This window comes from Opisthorchis viverrini (genome assembly GCF_000715545.1).
Source record: "Opisthorchis viverrini unplaced genomic scaffold opera_v5_12, whole genome shotgun sequence".
Taxonomy (NCBI): domain Eukaryota; kingdom Metazoa; phylum Platyhelminthes; class Trematoda; order Opisthorchiida; family Opisthorchiidae; genus Opisthorchis; species Opisthorchis viverrini.
In genome coordinates this window covers 3,719,170-3,727,296 of record NW_008751668.1, presented here as the reverse complement: position 1 = coordinate 3,727,296, position 8,127 = coordinate 3,719,170, and positions in this window count along the sequence as shown.

The window sequence follows — 8,127 nt, the reverse complement described above, 5'->3', positions numbered from 1 at the left end:
AGGTGGACAGGTGTTGTTGGTGTTGTGCGCCTTCCAGGATCGGGTCCCCGTGACCCCGCCTTTACCTTGCCGGGGACTGCAAAAAGTGGCTGCTAATCGATGTCGGTGGCGGTCATGCTGTCAGTTACTTGTCTGAAATAATTATATATATATATATATGTATATAAGTAGAGGGATCATATGTTTGTATGGCAGTGAAGCATCATTGTCAAAACTGATGTTTCCGTCTTTGACGATGATTGTTCGTTCTCTTGGCACTTCTTGCGGACATTTCATCACCAATGGGGATGACGCCATAACTGAATACTTGTGCAGCGAGGCGTGGTAACTAGTGATAGTGAAGCATCAGTGTCAAAACTGATGTTTCCGTCTTTGACGACGATGAGCTGTTCTCTTGGCACTTCTTGCGGACATTTCATCACCAATGGGGATGACGCCATAACTGAATACTTGTGCAGCGAGGCGTGGTTTTTAACTAGTGACGCTGCTTCGTCAAGTTCTATTTGGCTGACTTCCAGATGGAGTACGACCCTTTCTACCGTTTTCTTTCCTTAACAGGGGTTATTTGAAATATGCACCAACCATCTCATTCTGTGAAGACTTTTTTCTAGTGATCCTGCCATTTATCGAGTTCTAGAGCACAGGACATTTTATGCATAAAACTAAGGTATGATATCCCATGAAGGCACCGATGATCAAATGTTTGAAGACAGAATACAAATCAACTACCTTTCAAGTTGAAGTAAACTTCGGTTTCACTTCCTTTGTACCATTGAACAATCAGACTTTACCTTGGGATACCATTCCTGGAGAGTTGGGTGAACGTTGTGCTGTGCAAAAGCAACAGTTTGATTGCGGGATTACTTACCTCTAAGATAAGAGCCAATGCTTGGGCGCACACTATTTTGGGTTTTAATTGCATGATCGTTGAAGATAAGTTTTGTTTTTATCGATTCTGGGACAAAACTTCAATTACACCAAACGGCAGTTGAGTGTGAAGACAGATTTCGAAAGAAGCGGTTCGAAAAATGGATCAAAACATACAAGAAACCTCTAGTGACGGGAACAAGCGCTATTAAAGGCATCCAGAAACCCAAGCAATTTGGTCTGGGGAGATATCGGAAACTTGAATTCAAAATGTTAGACTTTATTTATGCTAGGAGCAAAGCGCGTTCATAAGCTACCGAATGTTCTGTTTGAAAGAAAAATAGTTTTTGGCGGTTCCCACGAATTTAGCGCAGATTTTTGACATATTAGAATCCCAAATCATTGGATTTGGGATTCTACACATGAGTTCCAAAGTGAGGATAAAACACCGTATCCTCAGGGGAGTCAAATTCTTCATCTCCAGCTGTTTTTCATTTTATATTCAGGTTGTTGCCGAAGTTGATGAAGACATGTGCATCAACTGTGGCAAGTGCTACATGACTTGCAATGATTCTGGCTACCAAGCGATCCAGTTTGACCGGAAGACACATATTCCCAAAGTGACCACAGATTGCACCGGTTGTGCCTTGTGTCTTTCCGTCTGTCCAATCATAGACTGTATCAGAATGGTTCCACGGACAACACCCTACGTACCGAACCGAGGTGAACATTAATACCATCCTCATGAGGATAAACCCAACATCCTGCTATGAAACCTGACATTCAACGCGTATTTGGTGGTTTTTCTCCTATAGCTCTATCATAAATGTACCCATTTTCAACCAGGTTACCGATTTATGCCTTTAAGTTATTTTGACCACCATTAGTTTTATATCCTATCTAATTTGTTTTTTTCATCTGTTCTATTTTTCTATCCTACTATCTTCGCTCTTTCACAACTTTATGTGTGTGTGGTTTTTCAACAGAATTGGATGGCTGTCAAAATATTTTTGGCTAAATAAATCCAATGGCTTATTAGCGTAATCCCGTTTTTTCTTAGCTTACCACGCACAACAAAGGATTGATTTATGAGTGGCACAGTGTTATTTGCTGGGGGGCACACGAAATAAGTAGTATTATTAAGCATCACATATAGTGTTTCGGAACTCACTTTCGTTTAGGACGCTTGTTGAAAGCAGGCTATTTCAATGCATGAAATCTTTACTCTCTCAGGTGTGCTTTAATTTGGTTTACCTATATTTTCCGGCACATCAGTAAAAAACGTCAGATAGGCACACATTTGTTTGACTGTGCTGTCCTTGTGAGAGATAAGTGGACTATGTCTCCCTGGAAACATCACAAACGAGAGATGCAGCTGGATTCCGGTGAGTCTATTGTGAGAGATAAGTGGACTATGTCTCCCTGGAAACATCACAAACGAGAGATGCAGCTGGATTCCAGGTGAGTCTATCGCAAAACCAAGTGTGTATGCAAAGGAGTGTAATTCGCTAAATCTCCCCTGTTTTTATGGCGAACACGAAAGTACTGGTGCTCGGTAACAGGTCAGTTGGACTGAAGAAGCATTCGTAATGACTAGGAGTGAGAAAGCTTTATCCCATCATCTTATAACCAAGATTTCACAGTATGAAAATTGCTACGTGCTCGATTCACCTCCGGTTGTGTGCGCATCAAGAAATCCACAGCTGTGCTTGTGGATAGTCAATAGCGATAAATAACGATCGTCTGTTCGGTGTCTAGTTAACGTGTCACCCGACGGAACTACTGGAGGCCCAAATAGTATCAAGATAGGAGCAACTGAGGTTGGGCTCGGTCTGCGAAAATTCCGGCCAGTACGTTCACTCCTTAACCACTGATTCATCTCAAGCTCGCGACAAACAGAAACATTCAGTGGTACTTGCAGTTACGCTAGATCAGGGTAACATTTTTGATGGTAATCACTAGGTACTTTTCAAACCAGATGACAGGATCTATAAAGTTTATCTGTTAAGTTAAGTTTCTCTGTTAAGCTAATTTTACTGGCAGGTAATTTATTTAGCCTTGATCAGTTGTTTTTGGACATTAATACAAGCCACTGATCTTAGTACTTGAGAAAACTCGACTGGTTAAGAGAAAACAGCCAACCTTTCGTGGATGGAGAAAATCATTTCAAGCCACTCGGTGACCTTGGCGCATGATAGCGTTTTTGAAACGTTTGCTTTATTTTCAATAACTTGTCCGGAATGTATTATTCTTTTTTCTTACGGTTCAACGATGTCCATTCTCCTTCTGGGTTAGTTCGTGACGGATGGGCTCGCATGTAGCTCGCATCTATCACTGACGGAAAAAATATCGCGCGAAGCTACTTAAAAGGCAATGAGAAACCACACAACCTCTCTTCGTGTAGTCCAAACGCATGTTTGGAACGAACAGCCTCACTGGAGTCTGAGACACTGCGAAGTTATCAGAAGTCATCGAATAGTTATTTGAATATGCAGTTGTAGTTCCATGAATGAAGCCGATGATGTAGCGTTCCCATATATGCAGCTGTCAACTTCCAAGTAATTCAGAAGATTTAATGTGATCTCCGAAATAAAAAGTCAAGTTTAATCAAACAATCGGGATTGTGTATGATAGTGATACCCACACGGGTAAACAGGAATAACTAAGTTTTTCCGGAGTAATCGGATCAAAATCTCGAGACTGACGTCATGTAACTGAAACCGTTGTCTTTTTTTCATAAAGGAAACTATCACAAGGTTTGCTGAAAACTCTTCGACAGCCCACGAGCGGTTTCGCCCTTCTTGGGGCTCATCAGGTAGGCGCAGTTCCCGAGTTTCCTTATGTCCTACTTGAACCCAAATTGGACTGTTTTTGAGAAATACACTCATTTGCAAATCAAGTTGGTTTTCACATAGCATAAATGAAAGATTCAGTTGAGTCTCCTGTGAAAACCAAATTGATTTGCAAATGAGTGTATTTCTTGAAACTGTTGTCCTTTGCTTTGCACATCTGACCCAGTTCTGCGCTGAGTGGGCATACTGCCAACTAACAATTCATGACTGTTTTTCACACAAGTCTGAACCCCTACAACTGCCCCTAGTTGCCATATGCAGGGTGTTAATCTGGTTCCATTTTTTGCTCCCTTTCAGTAAGAAATACCGATGTTAACGTGGGTCAATGACAACATTGCTAAAAGCACAACAGAATAGTCGCTCTCAGGCAAGCACCAATTATAAAGCTGATGAGAACTATTCTAGTTGGACACAACGATATCATCAAAATCTGAATCAATTGCCACAGCAATGATGCAGAAGTCGGAGCGCGTCACAGTATCGATGAACAACTTCAACGCGATGTTGGCGAAAACTTCATAGTGAAACGTACAACGCACTCGAACTGCTGAAGACTATTCAGTTAATCGAGAAATCGCTTAGAACCGATCGGGCAGTCATCGTTTCAGGACAGTTTGCAACATAATCATTAGACTCAATGTCGCGCAACATTTGGCATAAAACTTCGTCAAGTGATGTGACTCGAATATAGAGTTGGTCTAGTAATAAGACAGACAAAAAACAGTTGAAGGAACTCAATATAGAGTTGGTCTAGTAATAAGACAGACAAAAAAACAGTTGGAAGGAACTCCCACAAATCGACGGTTAAATCAGAGTCAGCTAAGGCTTTTGATACTGTGGATAGGCGTCACAACCAAGGAATGAATTCCACTACTTACAGCCGCGTCTAGGGTCCGGTTTCTCTGGCCCAAAGATGACATTCAGGATATAAGAAATCGTTCTCAGAACACAATTAAAAAATATGGATGCTGAGGTAAAATACACCTGAACACCATCAAATATGATCGGACAACCAGGAGGATTATCAAACAGCGCATGAGGAAAATGTATACATTCATAGTAAGATTACTACAATCAAAAGAACCATATCTAATCAGAAAACGAGCACCGAATTGAAAGGAGTGTATCCCAAGAATCGAGGGCTAGGTTGGTTGCTTCAAAGCCTGTTCAGAATCTCCACGATATCACTTCCGTATCTGGGTCAAGCATAATCCAATGCAGACCAACCAGAACAATCGCACAATAATAGACAAAGTACTGTCCAATTGAGAGTGATGAGGACACAAAGCCCACACACCGGGTTACAGGCCGATATTAAGGACAAACTACTTCAGGTAGTGAGTAGTTTGATTTCTCAGAGAAAAATATCTCCAAGGAGCACTGTTTTCAAGAACAAATTCATCGGCCCGAGTCTCCACAACAGGCCTTACTACAAAACTCGACGTCTAAACGAACTACTTACATGGTAAAACATCTGCATACGATATCCCAATGTCTAAACGGACCAATAATGTAAACAGATGGCGTATGAACACAGCAGTTGACCCACCAGCGACACGGAGGGTGGACCCGGACCCGACCCACCAGTTTGTGTCAAGTTCACGGCGAAACTTCTCACCATCCGCGTGTCTTGAGTATACTTGAATGACCACTGATTTGTACGCTAGCCTGTGAATGGTTTATTTTTTTTAAGTTACTGTTTGTTTTGTATGAAGAACGGAATCAAGCACCTGATAGCGGTGACCCGAGTAGTTAATTTGGCAAAGCTAGAAGGTTGTCGACGTGAAATGCCATCTTACCATTTCGCTTTAGAGGCAGCTTTAGGCATGCTGCACCGGCCCATGAACCAAGGATGGGTTGTGGCAGCGGGGAATGCTCGCCGCAGGGCTTCGAATGGTTGGCTGCTCATTGAGCTCGTTGGCATGATTCTCCCTATGAAAACACATTGACTTTCTCTCTGCAGTGTACATTATCTGTTTGTTCGAGCACGGTTTTCGTAGAACATATTTTTGAACATCCTTTCTGATAAGGTGGATCAAATGAATTCACTAATTCTCGTTCAGTCTCATGCTCCAGCTTCATGCTACCAGCTGTATCACCTCTCAGCGTCCGATTATATGCATCAATTCACTTTCCTACATACCATCCATCCTTCACGGAGATACTCTTCCGCCGATTCGGATGGCATGCATCAGATTTCCGCTTCTTCTACAAGTGAAATTGGATTACAAATTATACGGTAACATCAGATGTCAGTATTACTAATTTTACTTACCACGGTGCACGGGAGTTTACCCATAACTTCTACAAACTGGATGAATGTACTCTGATGAAGAATTAACTGCAGAGACTAGCGGAAGCACCGCTCCTCTACTTACTGCGTGAATAGCGCAATTCCTNGCTATAATGTTTACTACTCTCTGGCGCACTTGTAGTGGGCCGATCCTCCTTCAGCCGTGCAAAACGTCGTCCGTATTTTTTACTTATCCATCTTTTCCCCCATTTCCTGCCACAAGAAAAAACTGAGATATTTTTAAGCTCCGAAGCTGACTCCTAATGAATTTTGACCGGTTACATCCTTCCATCCTGTTCACTTTTGAAATCCGATACAACGATGCGTTTCATTTCGTCGACGTTAAATTATTCAACCCACCTTCAGGTTCGGTACAGATAAGAAAGCTTAAGTGGACGGATTAGCTCGTAAACTTCTAGTTTTGTGCCTCCGAGACAGAAACGGAGACCGATTTAGGGTATAGAGTCGGGCAAAGCGAACCTGCTCTGCGGATATTATGAACAGAAGCACACTGCTAACTTGCTCCGAGCTAATGGAAATCCAGAGAGATTTGTCCAAGAGTACGTCTCGACGTCCTATCCGATCATCCACCGTAACGATGCTAGCCTACTTGAATCTGCCCTACAAAGGCGATCTCTGCTTATTCCAGTCACTACAACACATGTTTCCGGTTGCAACTAACCCTTTCCTAAAATTAAACCTCAAAGATAATATATCCATCTTCCAAGGAAAGAGCTGTGCGTTACTTCTCCCGTTGTTACTCAGCGCACGACGCGGCAATTAGCCAAGTGAATAGGTCAGCAACTCTTGCCGAAGCGTCACCAGGTTCATCGGCTCTGCCAAAAGATCGGCAGCGTCACCCTATTGACATCTGTGGAGTGATTAGTTCACCAGAGGCTTCAGATTATCAACGGAGTATCTGGTGAGTTGCTAGCATCGACCCAATGGCGTTGCCTGACCTCAACCGAAACGAGATCCGACATTGGTTTATTCGGACATGTATCGATCGACACCGTTGCTCACTGGGTCTCTAAACCCCTTCATACCAATCACTTAGATAAGACCATGAACCCCCAACAACGAAATGTGTCTCCTCTGGCCTTCTAAATTTGACAGCCAACCTTGGCTACATAATTTATTATCTATTTCCACTAGCTATCTGCTAACCTGGAGACAAAATCCCGAGAACGCTAATGTCCGAAACTACGGCAGCGTTCAGGCGGTCGGGGTTTCTCACAATTTAGCCATACCTCCTCCACCGCCTGCTGAAGCTTGCTCATCACTAGGAATGTTCGCCAGTATTTCTTTCTCCTGAATTGTCAAAACTTTGTGGTTCGGACAGTACTGCAACAATTTTGCACTCCATGGCACGTTCTTACAGTTGCTCGCCTCCCATCTCCACTGGTGGTGCGTGCTTTTCCAAAAAATTTAACATGTACTCCCTATTCAACGAGGTCGATCATTTTTCACATGGAAAATTATCCCCCGATTTCATCCAATCTCCTCTGAATTAAGTTTCTGCAGTCGCTCCGTTGTAACCATGGGTGAATGACCCCTATGAGTGACCACCGTTAAGAATCAATGCACCAAAAATCTACTAGTTCCATTGGTGCGTTTTCCTCAGTTTGGATCACCTGTCTTGGAACCCTTTAGTGAAACCGACCGGGTTCACCTGGACGTTTTATGAGCTTTCGATGGAGTATGGCACGAAGGTCATCTCATCAGACTATTCATGTACGATCTGCACCTTCGGTTTGCCAACTGGATTAAACTTCTTAACGAACTGATCTTTGCAAGTTCGCCCAGGAATGTTTGTTCCACTGCGCGATCAATGAAGCCCCGCCCCATTCCTCATTCTGTTTTCCCTATTCCATCTTCTGTTGCTGCTACCGGAGGTTTGTCGCTTCCGCAAATCCAGTTTTTACTGCTCCTAACGACCTATCCCTCATTTATCTGCTTTCACCTTCAGATCACTCTTCCCTGAACCCCGAATTTGCTGCCATTCAGGTATGCTTTGTAAAATGCAATCCCATTCACCTGTTAATTGCCATATATCCCTTCCTTCGCTGTTTCACTTTCAGGCACATTCTGTGGGTCGATCTCTTTCTCAACAGG